Genomic DNA, 21,489 nt, shown 5'->3' with positions numbered 1-21,489 from the left:
TGCATTCTGCACAACTCTGAGCAAAGGTTTGCTGATGCTCAATAACTAGTATCTTATATGTTATAACTGATGCACGTGCTGTTCCCCTCATCCTGGTATGTAGTATCTAGCTGGGAAAAGCCATGATGGAAATTCCTGCAATTATTAGCTACACACTTATATTTAGTCTTGATTTGTATTGGATCAGGAAGAGAAGTCTGATAAGGCTTTTGAAGAGGGTTTACATTCATCAAAATATTTTATAGAGAATAAAAACATATATACTGATTTTCTGTGTTTGTCATGTTAGAAGAATGGCGGTGAAGATTACAGCTGCTCCTAAAGGGATAGCCAGGATCCAAGCTCTGAGGTACAGATACAAACTGTGAGATGATCCTGAAGATCCCACTGTCTAGGGAAAGGAAAGAGCTGACTCACCCCATTTTCCCAATGGTAAATTTAGTCAGACACATCCACCAAGTGTAACGTTCCTTCATGCAACATCTGTGAGATACATAACTTGTATTTAAGGGACTGTCTATGAGAGCAGGACCCAAAATCTGGGCCAGCTGTTTTGCACAGCCAGAGGAGTCACTTGTACATGAAAAGGAGCCATTTGGCCAAAGGTTTGATTAGAGAAAAGCCTTGATACGTATTGTGAATCTCTTGGTTAAATATGTGTGCATGATCCCAAAATACCTGTGTAGCTCTTACTTTTGGTGAATTTCCCAAAGAAATCCACATTGGTTGCTGTCATCTCCCACAAACACCCGGAAACCCAGAAGGCTCCCAGCACATCACTGGTGCAGCCGCCTTCCTCTTCTCTTTGCATTCACCATGGATGAGGGAAGTTTTATAAGCCAAAATGCAAGCACCAGAGCCAATGGAGCTGGGACTGCTGCCTGGCTCAGCCTATCAGTGCCATAAATAATTACAAAATTAAGAAGGATCTGCTGTAGCTATCAAAACCACTGGAAATTTTATATTTGATTTCACAGGAAATCGGATGGGCCCCTTAATCTTCCTTACTTAGGGAGGGGTAGGGGTGGGAAAATCCAACTTTTGTTAAGGAAGAAAAAAATTATGCAGATAATGTGTAGTGGTTTTGTCAGGCCTTTAATTGTTGTTGCCAAGGAAATGTATCCTCTTGGGTCAGGGATAGTATAATGACAAAATGCAAACAGCTTGATTCATGTTTGTAGAGAGACAGAGCCAAATTCATCCCTGGTGCAACTTGGCCAAAATGCAGAGATGGATTTGGCTCGTTACCTAGCTTGCAGTTCTGTATTAACATGTTATCCCAAGCTATTTCACAAACAACAGCTAATTTATTAAAAGGGGAAATTTAGGAAATATTTTTTTCTTGATTTATTGCTAGTTGTCTGCCAGTTGTTCGAACAAGGACTCCACCAGTCTGTTCTGTTCTTTGCATTTTTATTTGCTAAAAAAATGCTCTAGCTCTGGGATTTTGAATATGCCTCAGCAAGCTTTTAAATCAACAGCAGCAATCCCTTCACCCTAGATTATCACTTATTTTATGTCTTTTTTACAAGACAACATTTCTAAAGTAATCAGCAATTATTAAACTCCCATTTGCAGATCACACTGACTGTGCAATACTTTTACTACGAATCTGCAGTATAAATTACCACTGTAGATTGTGGTTACATTTTTAAAACAAGAGGTTGTAATTAAGATACTTCGAAAGCTCTCCTGTGCGTTGCCCCCTCTGCCCCAGCTCATTCATGTCCTTGTGCTATGTAAGGAAGATCAGTGGAAGCTTTGCCATACGTGTAGGGTCACGTGCACTGATCCGGGCCATGACCACAAAATAAGCTCCAGGTGTCTGGGTCTGCACAGGAACCTCTTTGACTTCTGCACAGCCCTAAGGGTGACTCAGTCCTTGCATTGTACTTTCTGTGCCTCAGTGCTGCACCCGCTTTGGGTGTCTGCACTCAGTGCCTCTTCCTTTGGTACACCAAGTGGGAAAGCAGGAGCAGTCGGCTCGTGAAGACGAGGAGTTTGGGAATGATCAGCCACTTGGCTTTCAGATCAGGGCAGGTTCATGTCCAGCCAAGCTGAAGAGCTCAGATCTCTACATACCTCTCCTTGTGCTTTGGGGATACATGCAGCCCTTCATCCCCTAGCAGGGTTTGCAACAGTTTTTTCCAGCAAAGCAAAGCTGACATCAATTCCTCCTGCTTTTCCAGCAGGACCGGAGAGAATTTGTTTCTGGAGGAAATATGTTTTCCAAGAAACTTCTGATGTAAATCTCAGAAAAATGAAAATGTTTCAAGGTTTGCAATACAAAACTGAAATGATCTCATTCTAGCCTGACATTTTTTTGATTCTTTGGGTTTACAAAACGCCCCAAAGGTGCCTATAGAGGAAACATCCAGTTAGCAGTTACCAGACTGTATTCTTTCAACTCAGCAAGGTTGGGTACTGATATAGAAACCGTTGGGGTGGCTAAGTCTTTCTCTAAAATGCCAGAGAGGAAACAAGCTGAGGAAGAAGTGAGGGAGAGGTGCGAACAGATCATTGATAATGGGAGAGCTTTTAGCTGTGAAATGAACTTGCAGTGCAGTTAGGGGACAGCCTGGATGCTATCTTTAGGAGCCAGGAAGCAGTGAAGATTAATCTTAATCTTCTAAAAGGCCTCACTACCCCAGCAGAAAATGATAGACACTGCTGGAAAGTCGACGTCCTTCGCTCAAATTGCCATCAAAAACATCCACAATGTTCTCGTGAAAATTACAACTGGAATAAAAACTAAAAAAAAATCCCTAAAATTAATCAACAGTTATACAAAAATAAGCTGAAGATTGTCAGAAGTTCAGTGAGGACTTTTACATCTGATTCATATTTTATGTGGAAGATGCCTGAGTCGTACAGAACCTGATGACAAGTGAAAATTCTGAAAGATGGGTATGATTCCCCACCACTTCACTGCAGGGAATCTTAAATTGCAGTATAGGTGGTGTTTTATGTAGTTTAAGTCACACAGTCATAGAAACATAGAATACCAGTTTGGAAGAAACCTCAAGGATCATCTGGTCCAACCTTTCTTGGCAAAAGCATGGTCTAGACAAGATGGCCCAGCAGCCTGTCCAGCCAAATCTTAGAAGTGTCCAGTGCTGGGGAATCCACCAGCCTCTGGGTGCAGCCAGTCAGCCAGTTCCCCACCCACTGCACGGACCGCTTGGCTAGACTGTAATGCATCAGTTTCTCTAGGAGGAGACTGTGGGAAACCGTACCGAAAGCCTTGGAGAAATCCAGGTAAACAGTGTCCACCACTCACCCCGCATCAACTGAGCAGGTTACTTCACTGTAGATGATGATCAGGTTTGTCAAGCATGATTCATCCTTCGTGAATCTGTGCTGGCTTTTCCCAATCACGTGCTTCATTTGACTTGTGATAGCCCCCAGGAGGATCCATGCCATAACTTTTCCAAGGACTGAAGTAAGATTGATGGGCCTATAATTTCCCAGATCCTCTTTTAAGTCCTTCTTTTAGATAGGTGTGATATTAGTTTTCTTGCAGTCTTCTGGGACATCCCCCAATCTCCATGACTTCTCAAAGATTATGGAGAGTGGCCTCGCAATGGTGTCAGCCAGCTCTCTTAGCACGCTTGGGTAGATATTGTTGGGTCCATCAGCTTTCAGGGGTCAATCTTCTGTAATCGTTCACATCCCAACTCTTCCTTCACTGATGATGGGTCTGTGTTTGTATCAACCCGGATTTTGTTCCCAAGGCCTGGGGCCCAACAGTGCTGGTATAGATGGAGGTGAAAAGGCTGTTGAGAACCTCTACATTTTTGGCATTCTTGGTGACTAATTCACCTCTCCTGTTTAACAGTGGGCCAGTATTTTCCTTCTGTTTCTGCTTGTTGTTTATGTACCTGAAGAACCCTTTCTTGTAGTTTTTGAGATCTATGGCCAATTTCAATTCGAGCTCAGCTGTTGCTTTTCTAACTGCATCTCTGCATGCTCTGGCAATGCCCTTGTAGTTTCTAGTGGGTATTCATCCACTTCTCCATCTCTGGTACGCTTCTCTTTTGGTTTTGAGATGACTCAGAAGCTCGTAATTAAGCCAAGGGGGTCTCTTTCTCCACCTACTTCCCTTCCCTTTAAAGAGGATGAACTGTTCTTGTGCTTCCAGGAGATCATTCTTGAAAAACTCCCAGCAATTGCTAGCTCCTTTATCCTCCATGGAAACTTCCCATGGAATCTCTCCCAACTGAGCTCTGAGCAAACTGAAATTTTCTCTTCTAAAATCTAACCCCTTTGTCTTAGTACTAACCTTCAGTGTGCTCTGCAGGATCCCAGACTCCACAGTATTGTGATCACTGCCACCAAGGATATCATTAACTGAGATATTAAAGGCAGGTTTTCTTGGTTTTTGAGTAGTAAGTCCAGCAGTGCCTCATTCCTTGTTAGCACACCTAACCCTTGTATGAGGAAGCAGTTCTCCGTGCATTCCAGGAACTTGATGGGAACATGTGGGGTGTTGTGTTGTTCTTCCAACAAATGTCTGGGTAGTTCAAGTCACCCATAAGAAGCAGGCTCTGTTGAACCGAAGCTTGCTTATGTGACCCAAATATTGCTTCATTGACTTTATTGTCTTGGTTTGGAGGTCAGTAGCAGATGCCTACTATAAGATCCCCCTCAGAGATGACCCTTCTGATCTTGACCCACAGGCATTCAATAGGGCTTCCACAGTCGCTGTAGTTGACTTATATACATTCAAGGTTCTCCTTAACACAGAGCACGGCTCCTCTTCTTCCCTGCCTGTCTTAACAAAACAGACTACAGCCATCCATCACAATCCTCCAGCCACATGAGTTGTCCCACCATGTTTCAGTTATTCCTATATTGTAACTTTCTGTCTGGGTGCAGAGCTCCAGTTCCTCCTCGTTGTTCCTCAGGCTGTGTGCACTGGTATACATACACTTGAGGTGGATGGTCTTCTGGTTCTCATCTTGGGAGGCAGCTAAGGAACATTTGTCGCTGCTCTGGTTAGCCTGGCTTATTCCCCAGTTGGTTTCAATAGTGTGAGTGTTGCCATTTTGGACCTCGCTCCCAAAAGTCCTTCAGTTTAAAGCCCACCTCATCAAGCCGGCCAGCCTGCTGCCAAAGATTCCCTTGCCTCTTCTGAACAGGTGGATCCTGTCCCTCCCTATCAGGCTACAGTCATCAAAGAATGTCCCGTCACCACAATCTTTCCTACAGATGAAATGCATTTCTTACCAAAGCAGGGATTTGTTGCTAACCTGTCCTTCACAGATGTCTGCTGTTATTTTTTGCCTGTGTAACCCTGGTGGTGTATATTTTTAACCTGCTGTTTACTGTCATCTGTTGCACAGAAACACTAGAAAAGCAGAATTCAAACAAATTTAGTTTTAAGTAATTTGGGATGCCCTGGAGAGATCTTATGTTGGTGGTTTTGGTTTTGGTTTCAAGGAGCTGTTAGATTTTGTAGACATGTAATACCACAGTTAGAAAAAAATAGAAATCCAAGATCAAATTAGGCTGGTTACGGGCAAACTTAACAAAGTTTTTCTATTTCCTGTCAGACACACAGACTGTTCTGGTCAGGAATTTGTGTCTTTCAGTCCACATTTAATTTCATTTGCTGCCTGATTTCTATTTATAACGCGCAAAGCAATATTATTTGCCAGTAATACTTCAAACAATGCCAGCAATATACTGCAATGTGAGCAGTACAGGAAAGAAGAGAAGGCCTTCCTAAACAAGTTAACTGACTAAATTTCTGTCTTGTTTGAATGCTCAGGGAACCACAGGAATGAATTAGAAATATTCAATGTTCACAGTGAAGCCTGACAATTATGCGTTAATAAGGGGGTGGGGAATGAAGGTTCTGATAACCATGTGGTGGCAAAAGGGGGGTGTGTGTGTGTACCATCAAAAGGGACCTTGTTTTCCTCAGTTTTTGTCATTCTTACAGTCTGTGATTTTCTTAATTCTGCATACACATTCAAATCAGACCACTGCAAACTGAGCACAGACCAATCTAAATCACTGAACATTGTGGGTTTTTTCTGTCTCCAGCAGATTGACATCTTCATCCATTACCGTCCCTCTGTGCATGTGTTTTCTCCAGATCTTTTTAGAGCCTCTCATTTTCCCTCTTGCAGAGTTGTTTTTCTCTCCTTTTGCATTATGTCCCTCTACCTGCTTTCATGTTTCCTCTCACTGTTTGAGCATCTAAATCTTTGTTGTGCACCTCAATGGGTTACACAGATAAAAGCAAAGTTCTTGGACCATTGAGCTGATGACTGAATGTCCGTGTCTTCAGGTGATCTCACCTCAAGCAGATCCTTCAAAACCATTGGTTCTTTCCCCATGGGGAGTTCCACTTTGGGTTTGATGATTAGCAGTCAGAGGTGAATGAAAAGTGGGACAGCTGGATCTCTGAGTCTGGTCTCAAGTGCATTATTCTGTGGGTCTCAAGTATATAATTCTGTCAACTAAACTATGCTACAGCCCCCACAACCACCTAAATACCATGTAGGAAGCATAGTGATTAGCAAACAGCAAGTACAAAACAAACAAAAGGAGAAAACCCTTCACACAATATTTGTTGAGCTGTGGGATGTTTGGGCTGCTAGCAATTTACATGAGTTCATTAATGGACAAATTCATAAAGAACACTGAAATGACTGAAGGTTACTAAAACACAAAGACACCATCTGTGGCTCAGCACGTGCCATAGCCTGTTGAGGACTAGGAAAGCACTATAGCTTTTCTCTGCCCCTATGTTCTTCCACATACGTTCACTTTTGACCCTTGTTGAAGACGTAAACTAGAAATCAACCGTAATGAGACCAGTCTTTTTTTTTATGACACTTACACAACAAGTAAATATGATCTGTGTTAAACAAAAATACTGCATGCTCCACATCCTCAGGAATGTGAGATTAAACCAGTGGCATTTTATACAGGACAACCGTCCGTCTTTGGCTTTGCTGCTCCCTTACATTTACTGTTCAATAAAGTTACAGTAATTTGGAGCAGAGACACTCACAGTCCAAAGCAATTAGCTCCTAGTCAGGAAGTCCCCCCAATGTCAAGAGCATAAATTTCCCAGCCCACGCAGAGCTTTGCATTCCTGTAGCACATGGGGCCCATTAACGCCCCTTGCAGCCCTTAGGAATGCCAATGCCTGAGCAGCTCTGCTCCAGTGTCTCTCAGCTGCTACATCTGCCCTGTTTGCCCCCAGTGCCTTTGGGGCTATTTCTGATTTTGTTAGTATACCAGATGCTATCATGATGGCAGACTCCTTAGAAAAGCTTTAGTGTGTCTTCTACACCGAGACCAAGCCAATGCCAGGTGCTGCATGAGGGGCTGGTAGCTTTCTTACTTTGCTGGCTTTGAGGATGATCACGGTGTTGAATTGCTGAGCAGTGCCAGCAAACCCTGTAATTTTGCCTCATTATGTTCTAATGAAGCAGGATGAGACAGTGCTTCATTTTAATGCTGTTCTTTTTTGACAAGGCTGGAGGAGAAATGTTGTCTGCCACTGAGCAATGAAGCTCTGAGGACTCAGCAGTGTCTGGGTTAAGATTTATCATGTTCTGATTAGTTCTTTAGAAGTAAGAGGCTCTTACCACAAAAAAATTCCTTCTAAGCTCTTCATTCTTTTCACCAAATCTTTTCACCACCATATTTACAAATAGGTCAGGACTAGTCTGCAGCTTAGGGGGGGAAAGTGCTCTGGTACCTGGCTGTGGAGTAGCACTCTTGAATCTGAGAGGGGACATCCACGGTGAAGGACCTGTATCAGCAAAACTTTCTGAGGGACGTGTCTCGCTCCCTGCCTTGGCCTCATCTCACACCTCAGCTATGCTGCAGGATGGAAAGGGAAGCAGGAGCTCAACATACAGCCACGGGCACCTCTTCATATGGCTTTGCTACCAGGTTTTTCTCAACTACAGCTGGCCGGGTCTATTTGTTGGAGGCTAGACCGTCTAGTTTCTTCTCATGTGATTACAGCCTTCTAAGAAGAGGGAAATGAGTTGTAAAATATGTGCACTGTTTTCTCACATGGAGAAAAATGCAAGTGTGTATCCTCTTACTGGAAAAAAGGAAGCAGAAATGGCCCACAGCATACTCCTGGAGTACCTAGACCCATGTAGATTAACCCTCCCTGAATGTCAAGGTTTTTTAGTAGTTATTAATAGACATTTTAAGAAACCAACACCAGTAAAGCTTTCTTTTGCTCTGCCTCAAGAAGATGAGATGCATAATGTGTTTAGGGTTTGAAAAGTTTTATAGCGTTTTCAGTCTAATGGGTTTGTTCTGAAGTCAGGTCTCTGTGCTTTGCCTGAATACTATATGCTTTTAGGCAATTGCATGAGCTGTAGAGACTGTTGGGAGCTTCTTTGCTCATTGTGAACCCCTCCAAAGCCCTAGGCCAATGCTTGGAAGGAGACAGTCACCTGGAACCTCACCTCATTTATGGCTTGTCAGAAAGGTTGGGGTGTGCACCATCCAGGGCTTAGCCCTGTCTAAAGGAAAACCCTGCTGTGACCCTCAGTCTTAATAAGTCCTGAGTGCTGAGGCATCCAACCAGACTTCCTTGAGCTGACTCAGTATTTCAAGTGAGACAACTTCAATCAAAGATATTGAGAAGTAATCATTGGTAGCCTCACAGTAGGGCATGCACTGGAGATGTGAGACCTCAGAATCAATTGCTTGTTCTGAATTGGGCAAAGCAAGATTTGATGGTGGCACCCTCATCTTAAGTAAACATTCCGAGTTCTTTCAGTTCTGAGGTAGGACAAGCTGATCATCATGCTGTATATATTTTCCCAGAAATGCCATTGTTGTTGAAACTGGTGTGAACATTCCCAAAAAATAGTCTCAGCTCAGGTAGATCAGTTTTGTTTTCTTTGTTTCCCAGCAAAAAGCTGCCTCACTGGAAAATTCTCAATCTCGTCTAAGCATTATCCTTAAAATTTGCACCCACAGACACATAATTGCAGGTGCATTGTTTTCCAGAACTGGGCACAAATAAAGCAGTGTCTGCAGCTTTGCTAAGTCCTCTGAGAGGCACAAATTATACTCCTGTGTAACTGATTACAGAAAATCACACCTGCAGTCATCTGCAGGTGCAAAAGAAGAAAAAATTTTAAAAGGATGAAAAAAAGCTAAGGCCCTGTCACAGAGAAGGGATTCGTATCTGCCAAGTTCAAATGCATATTAGGGTGTGAAAGGGCATGGGGGAGAGAAAGGAGAAGGCGTGGGTGAGAAAGAGAAGTACCTTCATCAGTACTGTAAGGAATTTAAAGCTGTGTCAGGAAAGCAGGAGGGCAAGAAGATAAAACACAGTGGAGGGCTGTGTGCTGATTAATGAACTCCTTGCCCTTGACATCTGCTACTGAGCAGAGAGATGGGCACAAGAATGTCCTATAGCTGAGCCTTTGTGCATACAGCAATTAAATCAGATATACCGTCTTTTTGAGTTCCTTACATTCTACTAATGAAAGCAGTACAATTCTACTCATTCTACCACTTTTAATTCATAGCATTTCTGATGTTGGGAAGCCCAGCTCCTGCATGACTAGCAAGGAATCCATGTACTAGCCCAAGTGCATGAGCGGGGATGTAGGATCTGACCTGAATGATTCAAACCAAAATCAAGATGGGCAATTCTATGATGGTGTTACTTGCATGTTCTTCCACACCTGTGGAAATTCATACAACTGTGATTCATTTTGTTTATAGGTTAGTTATACTGTGTGAAGGGCACCTCACTCGGAATGGAGAAAAGACATAAGAAATGTCTGAATGCTCAGATCAGGTCCAGTTGGAAGTCTTCCTCCCCCACCTACCAGCCATGACCATTGTTTTGTCTGGGAGGCCTGCTCACCTCCCCTGGTGTGTTGTGTCCCCAGGCAGAGCACCCTTGGCAGCAGTGCATCGGCTCAGTGGATCCCCCCAAGAAGCAGCTGGTGCTTTCAGGGAGCTGTACTGGTTATAGCATTGAGGATAACTTTGTCCTATGACCTTACCCACCACCCTGGTGAGCTGGTAGACCTCAGTCATATCCCTTCTCAGCTGCGTTTTCTCCAAATTGAAGAGTCCCAGCCTTTCCCACTGCTCTTTGTAAGGCAGCTGCTCCATCCCCTTGACTTCAGTTGCCTTTCTAGGTTCTCCACTTTCTGTGATACATAAAAGCTTCCTGTTCGTCACTGAGATGAATTGTGCTGGTTTTAAGCCCTGCAGAGCCATCTGACTCATGTGACAACATTACTCTGTGCAAATTATGACAGTCACACAATCCTGGCTGATATAATTTGGAGACCATGAATTATCTCTAATTCGTAACATATTGTATGTCAATTATTCCAAAAATGAATAAATGTTTTCTCATTTGTTTTATTGTTTTAATTTTGCAATCTGTCCATGAACAGTTTGTGAACTTAAATGGTACAAAATCCATGGAACAAATTATATGCCTGCAGTTATTTGCTGAGCTCGATGTTTGCCATGAGTTTCTTGCCCTTGTTTTAGTTAAGTTCTCACTTTAATTTCTTGAGCATACCTTGTTTTTAATCACAGCCTTGTGAGAATCCCCTGGAAAGACCTTGCTCGCCTGTTCTTAGCAAACAGATCAACTTGCAGCTGGCTTTAAGTACAGATGATGAGAAAAGCATTTCATTGTTTCAGTCTAACTGCCCCGTTCTCCTTGTTTCCTTCCACTGTGAACTCTCTAGTTAGCAGGTTATTTCCTACAGCAGAAGACAGCTGTCAGGTCTTTTTTGAGTCTCCAGCTCTGCTAGGTAATCCAGTGAGCTGATGGACCAAATACTTTCAGCTCCATCCTCTTCCTCTGTCCTTTCTTGCCACCACTTCAGCACTTTCCTATGATCTCAGGGACCCAAGTGGATTTGCAGACCCAAGTCCTGTATCCTGTAGTTGGACATAGAGCTGTACCAGGGGATTTCAGTATCCAGTATTTTCTTTAGGTGCTGGTTTATTAAGGAAATTGGCTGGAATTATTGCATCATATATGAAATATGACAACCTCCTAACCCATCGGCACAATTTATTAATGATGGTTGAGATGAGAGAAGATGAACTGATGGCATAGATATTCTAGCTCTGAAGGTCTGAACAATCTAAAATGTCAGAAGCGTTGAAATTTAGCCTGCTTCTGTAGTTCTAAATAGCTCAGGATTGTTTTAATTGGGTTATGTATTTAGTTTAAATGAGCATGGGATGGCTCTAAGCAGTCATTGAATAATAAGATTAACAAAGGAGATGGATTGAAACCAGAACCATTTGTGTAACACTTCCCAGTCAGGGACTTTTGATCACATCCCAGTCATTCCCACTTCAGATTTTGCAAAACAAAACTCATCTGGCACATGCTGTCATATGCAAACAGGGCTTCAGATTCAGTGCTCAGACTGGTAAAATCACGTTTGTATGCAAGACGTGGCATGTCCTAGGAGAGCAGTGACACATGGTAGGCTTCAGCTTGCTCTCTCTCATCCCTTGATCTCAATGGCCTGGGAAATGAAATGTGCCATGGGCCAAACTTTTGCCAGCCTTTTTGCATTCACTTAATTACTAACAAAATGTGTGTCTTGATTCTGGATGCTGTGAGACCAGGACAATGAAATCAGTGGACAAAACCAAATGGCCATGACTAAATGTTACTGAGCTTCCTTATCCAAAATCTATCCTGTAACATGTACATAAACACACACCCCCTGCTGATTTCCCATTCTGTCTCTTTCTGGGAAGGGACATATGGAAAAACACCACTCATCATAGGAGATGAATTAAATATCCCGCCACTGCTATTAAATCCAGGGAATACAGACAATGAGATACATACAGGGGAGGGCTTGGTGTAAAAGGCAATGGATATGCCATTTGTCCTGGGCTTAATGCACGGGAGGGCCCCATAAGATGCCCACAAGAAAGAACAAACTGAGAATCACCCACATTACAGGATCTGCCCGAGATCACCATAAATCTAACATCAGTTTTTCTAGAAGAATTGGTATCTCCAAGAGTTTTTTTCCCCCCAGAAACAGGTTTTTAGACTAAATGGTAATATTTTTTAAAAAGTTTTAGTAAGGCATGTGGGTTTTGGTTAATACATGAACAAACCCTGAAAAATTGTTTGATTTTAAGCTGAAACAAAATAATTTTCAAGGTTTTGTTTAAATATTTTGCAAGAAAACCAGAAATTATGTCTAAACAGCTCCTTTTATCAAACCAGAGTCAGCCTGCATATTGTATATGTACCAAAAAACACATAAATTTGCATCTCAGTAAAACCAGGCATAGGAATTTATATATAGACAACTGCCAAATACCCACCCTGTAACTACGTCCACCAAAGTGGTGCACTTTCTCCTTGTGATTTCCACAGTACAAGGACATTTAGTGTGAGTAAAGATTTGAGTGCTTTCTGCAGGGCTGTGATGGTGAGCGAATGCACTGGAAAAGCTCCATTCTAGGCACTTCTAGGACTGTATTTTTGTAAAGGTTCATTTCTGACGTTTTCTAACTACCCTTAATTTCCAAAGGACACTAAAATGAATTATTTCACCTCTATGCTTCCAGGAAAAGCAAGCAGGAAGCTTTTTGTTTCCTTTTCTTCCTCTTTTGTGCTAAGGGGATTTATTTAATACAGCTGGGAGGCTGGGGCCCCCTGAGGTCTATTTGTACGTAAGGCTGCAACTGACTTGCATTATAAAAGAATGCAAATGCAATACATGTTGACTATATGGTGGCACATCTAGTTTGGGGAAATATTGAAGTCATCTGTAAGTATATAAGGAAATCATCTTCACTGAAGTATACTGTATTTACAGGGCACCTCTGCCTTAATTAATAGCACAGAAAATAGCACACAATAGAAAATATATGTTTATAATAATATAATATATTATATTACATATTATATGTTATTATATATGATATAATAATATAAAATATATAGCACACAATAGAAAATAGCTTATCAAAACCAGAATACAAATGGTATAAATTTGAGGGAATTACAAGGAGATCATCCGGATTTAAATTCTTTGACAAAAGGGACCACAATTTAGCTAGATGAGCACTGTAGCCATGTAATGAGAGCAGCGCTTTTTATTGCATCTTTTAGTTTCTGCAATTGTTTGTAGTGAGGCAGCCCCACTCATCATTCTTTCTTTAATCTTTCCTTAAGAAACACTGTAGCTTTTTTTGAAGTGAAATCAATGTTTTGATGAATCCTGCTAGAAACTAAAGCAGTATTACAAAGCCAGAACTACATTAAAGGATACTGGCTACTTAGGTTAAACCTCACTTTGACTAATTTGGAATATTTTCTTCCAGCAGCCAGGAACTGTGGACCTAACCAAAATTAAGAATCTCATGCTGATTTTGAGGGGGTTTGGGTTAGACTGTATTTCTGAGATCCAGCACCAGAGAAGCCTGTAAAGTTTGCCTCCATTGATTGTAGGATTATGTTTCCTATAAGAAAAATTATACTAAGTGCTAGTGATTAACATTTACAAAACATATTTCTAACCAGAGTTAGCACAGTATCCTCTCCCATGAGAAGACTACTGAGCTTGTCAATTTCTTGCTGAAAGACACTGTGAAAATCTTACATGAATTTAAGTGGAGGCTGGACATGTTCAAGACACAAGTATCTATTGTGAGGTATTAATAGGAATCAACATTTATTTGTAGAAATTAGAAGAAATCTATGCACAGCTCAGCTTGCTGCAGGTGGCTGGAGGCTGCGATTGGGGTATCAGGTATCTGTCTCCTTTCCTTGTAGTATTCCCTGGGCATCTATTTTTGCTCACTGGCAGAGACTTGTCTATACAAATTTTTAATCTGCACACTGCAGCTGATCTTAGTCTTTTTATATCTTTACATTATGACCAGTAAGAAGGAAGTGGAAGAGAAGAAGTTTCCAAGAGGATCCTATGAGGCCTGTCCACATGACAGTGCTTCCTTGGGCTGGTAGCGTAGCCTGAGGTGGAGGAAGGATTATCTACGTGCAGTCCTACTGTGTCCTCAAATGAGCGTTCCTCTTCCACCACCTGACATCCCAATCTAGCTTGCCCTCCTTGGCATAAATTAATGATCTAATGAACAGCATACAGATGAAAGTGGCAATGAGGCAGCTTGTTCATTTCCCATCAGAGATGGCAAAATTCACTCTGTATTTGGAGCTGAGTGAGGAACAGACTTCATTTAGATAGCAAGAAATGCTGTGGAATAAACATAATCTGGGGTTTTAATGCACAATTACAATAAATCATTGATGTTACATCAAGTCAAACTGCCATATAACTTTGGCGTGAGCTCACAGTTCCATTAGTTTTGTTGCTAGATGCACATTTGCCCCTGAATGCAATAAATCCTTCTGTTTCTTCCTATTTATCCAGAAGAAAATACAAAGCTGTAAATAAAAGTAATCCGTTTACTAGTGCTTAGACATACTTCTTAGATTTGTATGAAGACAACATGGAACTGAACACTTTCTCCAGTGAAAAGGTTCTCACAAAAGGCAAGGTCCAATATAGGCCAGATCTCAGGCAGGACCTGCAAAGCTGGGCATTGGTGCTGTGATGGGTGTGGAAGGCCACAAGAAAGTGATGGCAGTTGTCTCAGTTACTGGAACTTGGAGCAGGTACTGACCCATCAGAAGCACTAACAGGCTCCTTTATTCACGTTTTATTCTGTACAGTAGGATGCTTCCATAACCTGAGATATTGTCTTTCACGGAGCTATAAGCTGGAGTAACTCATCTCCATCAGCACTGATGTGTTGAGCTCATCCTACAATCCAGGACATAATTTGTCTGCCTAATGCACAAAACTGTTAAGATAAGCTTGTTCCTTTTCCATTTGCTCTCTGACATTCACTGATCTCATAAACGAAATGTCCTTCCTGTATCTCAGCGTGGAGATAAAGCATCTTCAAGGCTTTCTGCAGCAGACTGGGGAGTCTAAAGCAAGTGACTTATCCAGTAGCTTTCCTAGCTTTGTCACCTGAATTGTCACACACGTGGTTCTTGCAGGCAGAAATACAAATAGTTCTAATGGCAGGTGTGTGGGCATCCAATTTTTAACTCATTTTTGTGGTGAAATAACAGTCAGCATTAACAGGAGTGGTGATATGTTATTCTGTTGGAAACCACATGGAAATCAGGAGACTGGCCTGGAAACGCTTAGCTTCACTCTTGAGTATTCATGTTTACCCTACTTAGGAATAGTTTATCTCATTTCGTGTTCGCTGGGGAAGCTGCTTCTTGAATTGTACTCTCCAATAATTGAAGAGACATGCAGGATTAGATCAGGTTTTATAATGAGGGAAAAGCAGCCCTGAGGCAGATGCTCTTAAGCAGAGCTATAATTTACTGGCGACCTTATCTAAGATATGGTCAGTCAATAACAAAACCTCAGAGGGCTTCAGGGTAGCCACAGCCTCAATCAACCTGCTGATTTCTTTATAAGGAATGCCAGCTGGTTACTAAACCACAGGGGATGGACAATAAAAACAAAGAGTTAGGGACAGAATAATGATTTATTTCAAGTGGGAATCCAGGAAAAACGTTGAAAACCTGTTTCTGCTAATTGTTGTTTTGCTGTCATTACTCTTTCTTACTATTTATATTAGAATTGGTGACTAGACACTCAGTTTCATAAGCTTTTTTTTTTTTCATAAGACTAAGCTGAATCTGATTTACGGTGCTCAAACTGTGCCTTCACTACCCACTGTTGAAGTCTCTGGTGCAGTGTTCCCCATATTTTATATCTTGATCGTACGCAACACACCGTCACCTGGCTTTGAAGCCATGGTTGGAAGTGCAGGCTATGGCTCTGCTTTCCCCTGGGATGCTCTCATTTACTTTGTCTCTTCAGTTTCTTCCCAGTTTTCCCCTTGTGCCTAGAAGACCAAGGCAAGCACTCCCATGACAAATGACTCACTGAGAAAGAATCAGAGAGACTTTGAACTTATTTTAGCACAACTTCCCCAGGAAGAATGACCCCAGAAGTCCTAGTAGCATGCAGGGCCAGAGATACTGCAGGCAGAATTTCATGGTGCGGCTCCCTAAGACATACCTGAGTCAGCCAGAGATGTCACATGCAGATCACAGACCTGAACCCGTTCTGGGGTGGAGATGCACTCCAGTGTGCAGCTGCCCTGTTACTGGGGTAGTGAGAACCAGGAGCTCTGACTCCTGTTCTCAGGATTGCTCCTAGCCCAGTGTGTTGACTTGGATGTCTCTATCAGCTCTACTACTTCTCTAAGTCATCTGCCTTCCTGTGGCTTTTTTCTGTTTATCTAGGAATTTATGAAAACCAGAGCAATTTAGATAATATTAATGATTTCTAGGTGCTCCACAACTGTTAACGTGTGATAAACAGAGCTAATCTGCCCACACGAGAGGACTTGGACACATTCAAAACTATCTGAGCATGCTATGCACATACACACCAGTTTTGCACACCTTGCATAGAAGTTCTGAGATGTTGAGCTCGCACAACACTTGCTGCTTGGCACAGCATGACCGGTGTTCATGGATTTCTGCATAGGAAATCCCACACAGAAATACAGGGAACTCAACAGCTAGAGATTAAACTTTCTGCTTTTAAATATCAAATGCCATCAGGTGTGATGTGGGGGTTTTGTTTTCTTTTTTCATTTTATTTTAGGTGTGGTGATCTCTAAGGCTCCCACTAAGTTCCACTAGAGTTGGCAGTTCTCGGAAAATGAAGATCTGTAGTTTTTCATCTCTAAATTTGACATGCTTATATATTCTGGTGTTGGACATGATGGAAATGGCATGGTTATTGATTTCTTACAGTTGTTAGGTTTATCCAGCACTTTGAGATCCTGTGATAGAAGATGCTGTGGAGTCTGGATCCATGTGCATGTTCCTCTGCAAGTGTGTATGTGGCCCGTGGAAAGTCCTTGGAGCACAATCGTTACTATATGAAAGACAGAAAAAAGGCTACTTGCAATTTGCAGGTACTTTATGGTTCACAGCACAGAGAATATCTGTCTATCTTTCATGGGGGAAAGAGCACTTGATTATTTGCTTTAGTGGGAAATGATACAAGATTGTCTGTTCCAGTTGCCATAAAGCCACCCTGAGTACAGCTAATAGCCTGTCATCTTTGGTAAATAAAACAGCTTGGAAATGGAAAAAATTGCCCAGCCTGCACAACGGTCCAGATGTGTCCTGGCTGGAGGTAGGGACAGACCTCCTTAGAGGCTTCATCTCACGTTTTCCGTGTCTCCAGCTATTACAGCTGTATTTTTATAGACTTTTTGTGTCATCCCTGGGAAGACAGCTGGGCATGCCTTTATAGGCCCAGTCCAAGCAAAATTCCTTGTGATCTCCACAGGAGCAGGAGCAGTTTCCAAGCCTTCATCAGGCTTTGCTGCTTCATCTCATCCAGGAGGAAGGCAGAAATGAGGGCTTGGTCTGAACTCAATTGAGGGCTCTTGGCAGTTTTAGCAGTGGCTTTAATTAGCTACGGGTGAGGCTTTCTGTGTTAGACCTGACTTTAGAGAAGTCAAATCGGGAGGAATTCTGATATTATTAATTGCAGCACCTCAAGTCTTCAAGCCTACAGCAGATGCCAGTGACGTTGTTTGAAACTGTTAAAATGTTCTGCATTACAACTCTAAGACCACCTATTACCATGCATTTGAGGATCTGATTTCCCCAAAGAAGTGCCATGGAGTGCTATGCACTCCGTATTTGTAATGTATGGGATGCATATTGTGTCCACAGATCCTGTGTCCTTCAGGAACAAACTGACACATAGGCTCAGAGATCTTGGGGCCTGCTTATTTGTGTCAGGGCCAGTGTACAGTTCGCATTACTAGAATGATGTGAGATTGCTACAATGACATGAGAAGGCAAATATCATGTATGGCACATAAGAACAGCAAGATTAGGGGAGAAGGTGGCCAGAAAACCATGATCCAGGTGCAGCTATGATTTTCTGACCTAATCCTCCTGTGAGACCTCTAGATTCAAGAGGTCAGTATTTAATTTTGTCTGAAGATGAACCTTGTTTATTGTCTTGTATCTGCAAACATCAAACCATGTCAGCAAGGAAGTCACAGCTATTTTTGCTGTTCTACTAGACCAGAAACTGTGCCAAAATGGTTTATTCAGGTTGCCCAGCGAGCCAGTAGTCAAGGCAATACAAGAAGCTTGGTCTTGAGAGTCCTAGACGAGGAAGTGCAGAACAGCTTTTCAGAGGCCAACCTACAAGCAGGGATAAAACCGGTCTCCAAAAATTTGATCAAATGAAATTCTGCTGTTGGAAGGTAAATTAAATCCCCCCTTTTTTTTTTCCTGCAGCCTGGGGAATGAGCATGTTTTGGATCCAACTGTGCAACATTAATCACAATATGGAATATTTGAGCCAAAGGTCAGCTACAGGGGGCCAACTATTAACATATGGGATTTATCTGTCTCCTTCTTCCATAAAGATGCAGCATGCTGGATAATTAAACTTCTGAGTGCCAGCGTGGAGAGTAGTCTGGTTTTTTCCACTGCTCTTTGTCATTCGATCCAGAACCATTTCCTTTCACTGTATTCTCAGAAGGGGAGGAAACAAAGGTGGCATCCTGATCTTCATTATTAATACACAGGAAAACTTAGAGGAAATCCCTTTTATGCCCCTGGCTTTGTGTAAAGAAAACCCTTCAAACTCAAAAGTCATATTGTTCAGCTCCTATGTATATTTATACATCTATGTGCATAGCAGATGTTTCTTCAGATACTTGACTGATGTTTCTGCAGAATTATGGTATGGAAAAACCTTCATAGTAATCTGCATTCTGGTTGATTTACTTTGATTAAATTAAAAATCTAGACACCCCCACGCCCTACCTCCCCCATTTAAATTGGCTACTTTGGAATAAGGAAAACCACATTCTCCCATGATGTAAGTCAGCGCTTTTCCGTGTTATGAGTAAAAATACTGGTATACAGGCAGCACTCGTCTCTTGTTTACAAATGGGAGCAGATAATGAGGAATTGTTTTGCCACTTTGGGTAAAGGAATTACACGCAGTTAAAGAATTTCTGAGGAAGGCATCTAGCTGTAGCTTGTCAGGCCTCTGCCTTGTATAACCAGCAGAAGCACTTCCAGAAGCAATTAAGCCAGTTCTAGCACAGACACGGAAGGTGGGAGGCATGCATCTCCCTCTGGAGGTACCTGCCTTTCCCCAGCCTACATGACCTGCTCAGACGAGACGCCTGCTTTCAGACAGCTGAAACGAAGCAAGCAGAATCCCACAGCAGCTGACTCTGTATTCCACTTTGTTTCTACCACAGTGAAACTGTTGTTATTATTTAAGGTAATATTATGGTAACACTCAAAGGCCAGGTATGGTGCAGGCACAGAGTAAAATGCAATCCTCTACCCCATAAAGAGGACAACTCGAGTAATTAAAGGATGATTTTGCTTTTAATTCTGCAGTTTGACTGAAAAGAAATGCAAACACCAACAGGCAATTAAAATACATAATACTTGATTCGCAAGATACCAAAATGCCAAATTACATACTACATACGTCCCATGACACTTACACAATAGAATGACTATATACTTTTGGCTGTGATATTAATAAAAAAGGGATTTATCTTGTTAAGTATTTCCAGTGCATCATTCTGCCTGAGAGTTGTTCTAAAGCACAGCCAGTTTCTTCATTTTTTGGATTCCAATACACTGCTTTTGATTTAAAATAAAATGGTAACATCTTACATTTATATAGCATTTTTCATCTAGAAAGACCCCTGAGGCCTTCTCAAGCGCTTTCTGGAGTTTTGGTACCCACAGTGCTGGAGGAAGAAGGCTTGTAATAAGTAAAATGCAGTTGTGGCCAAACTTTTTTGTTGCTTGAACCATGCATTATAATTTTCATGTGGGTAAGAGCCATGAGGCACATATACTGTGCCTTAAAGAAGAAACAGGGAGGCCAGGAACCTGAGTGGCTCACAGATGGGAGGTGATACCGACTCCTAATGTGTCCCTGTTCCTTAAGGGCTGCAGCTGAGCTGGACTGAATCACTCTCTCCCTAGCCAGGAGTCTGGGGCACCTAGCAGCTCTTGCACCACAGCTAGGCAACCTGATGATACAAGCTATCCCTTAAATTACTTGTGAAATGTTTGACTCAGAGCTGTCATTTGACCACTGTCTTGTGTGAGGCACTGAGTGAGCAATTAAGATACCAGGACAACAGGTTGATCTCAGCCATTGCTGGTCCTCAGATATGTTCCTGGTCAGTCTTTTCAACTTTCTGTGTCTCCCAGATTTTCCTCTTTCTTGCTTATGCCTAGCAATAGTTTTCAAGTCTGGGTTCAGCCGTGGTAGCTTAGGAGTTGCACAGCATTACAGTCATTTCACAGAACACGTGCCAACAGTAAGTGTGGGGAGGGACTTCGCTAAACCTGTACTTGGTAGGGCCAAGACAACACCACGTAACCACACACCTAAACTAAATGTAACACTGGAACAAAGTAACTATCACCATGAAAAATGCCTGTGCTCCTTTGACAAGTCATGGCAAGATACCCAGAAATTTTTGGTAGCTTCTGCAAAGTGTTACATTCCATTTAAAGGTGTGGATGTGCAGGATCTGCTGGGAGATGGTACATATCGCAGAAAGATAGTTGTCTGAGCTGAGAAAGGGTTGGGAAACACTGATGTAAAGTGTCAGATTTCAGAGCAGGGACAACTGCCTGTGCAGTGTCTAAGGCAATGGAGATAAAAGGATGACAAAGTATCTTTAGAATACAAATGGTTAATGCTTACACACAGAAATGATACGGGGAGGTGCATAAGGTCAAGAATGCAAAAGATAGGGAAATCCGGCATTCCTGCTGGCCTTGCAGTTCATTCTATTTCTTTGCTGTTTGCAGTTCCCTAGTCATACACCATTTCCCCCTCCCATGCTTCGGATGGAGGGCTGCTTACGGAACAGGGAACTGTTCGATATTTATAGTCCCTCATTCATCTAGGCACATCATTGTACTGCATTTAATAAAAAAAATAATAATCAATTTTTATGAGGTTTTTCTCCATACAGTATCCATGGGCTCCACATACAGAACAACTATATCTCACAACACTCCTGTAAAAGAAAGAGCACCGGGTGAATGAAGCTGCCCGTAACCAGGGCTGACACTGTGAACATGGACAACACAAATGGGTGTCCAACTTGGCATGCCATAGGTGACTTTTTGAGGCACGTGTAGTATTTTAAAACATTCCTGTTGTTCACAGCATAGCTCTGATGGCTTATGTCGGTGCTCGGCAACAGACTCAAATTGAACCAGAACTAACAGGGGCCACCCATGCTCTGGATTTCATCCATTTGCAAGGTTTCACCCGGGCTGCCTTTTTTTCCTAGTGAAAGAACAGCCACACACAAAGACCTGAGCAGTCTTTTAGGACAAACGAGCACTCTGGATTGCAGCCCTGCCCT

Source organism: Falco punctatus, assembly GCF_963210335.1.
Source record: "Falco punctatus genome assembly, chromosome: 6".
Lineage (NCBI taxonomy): Eukaryota > Metazoa > Chordata > Aves > Falconiformes > Falconidae > Falco > Falco punctatus.
This window is presented reverse-complemented; position numbering follows the sequence as displayed.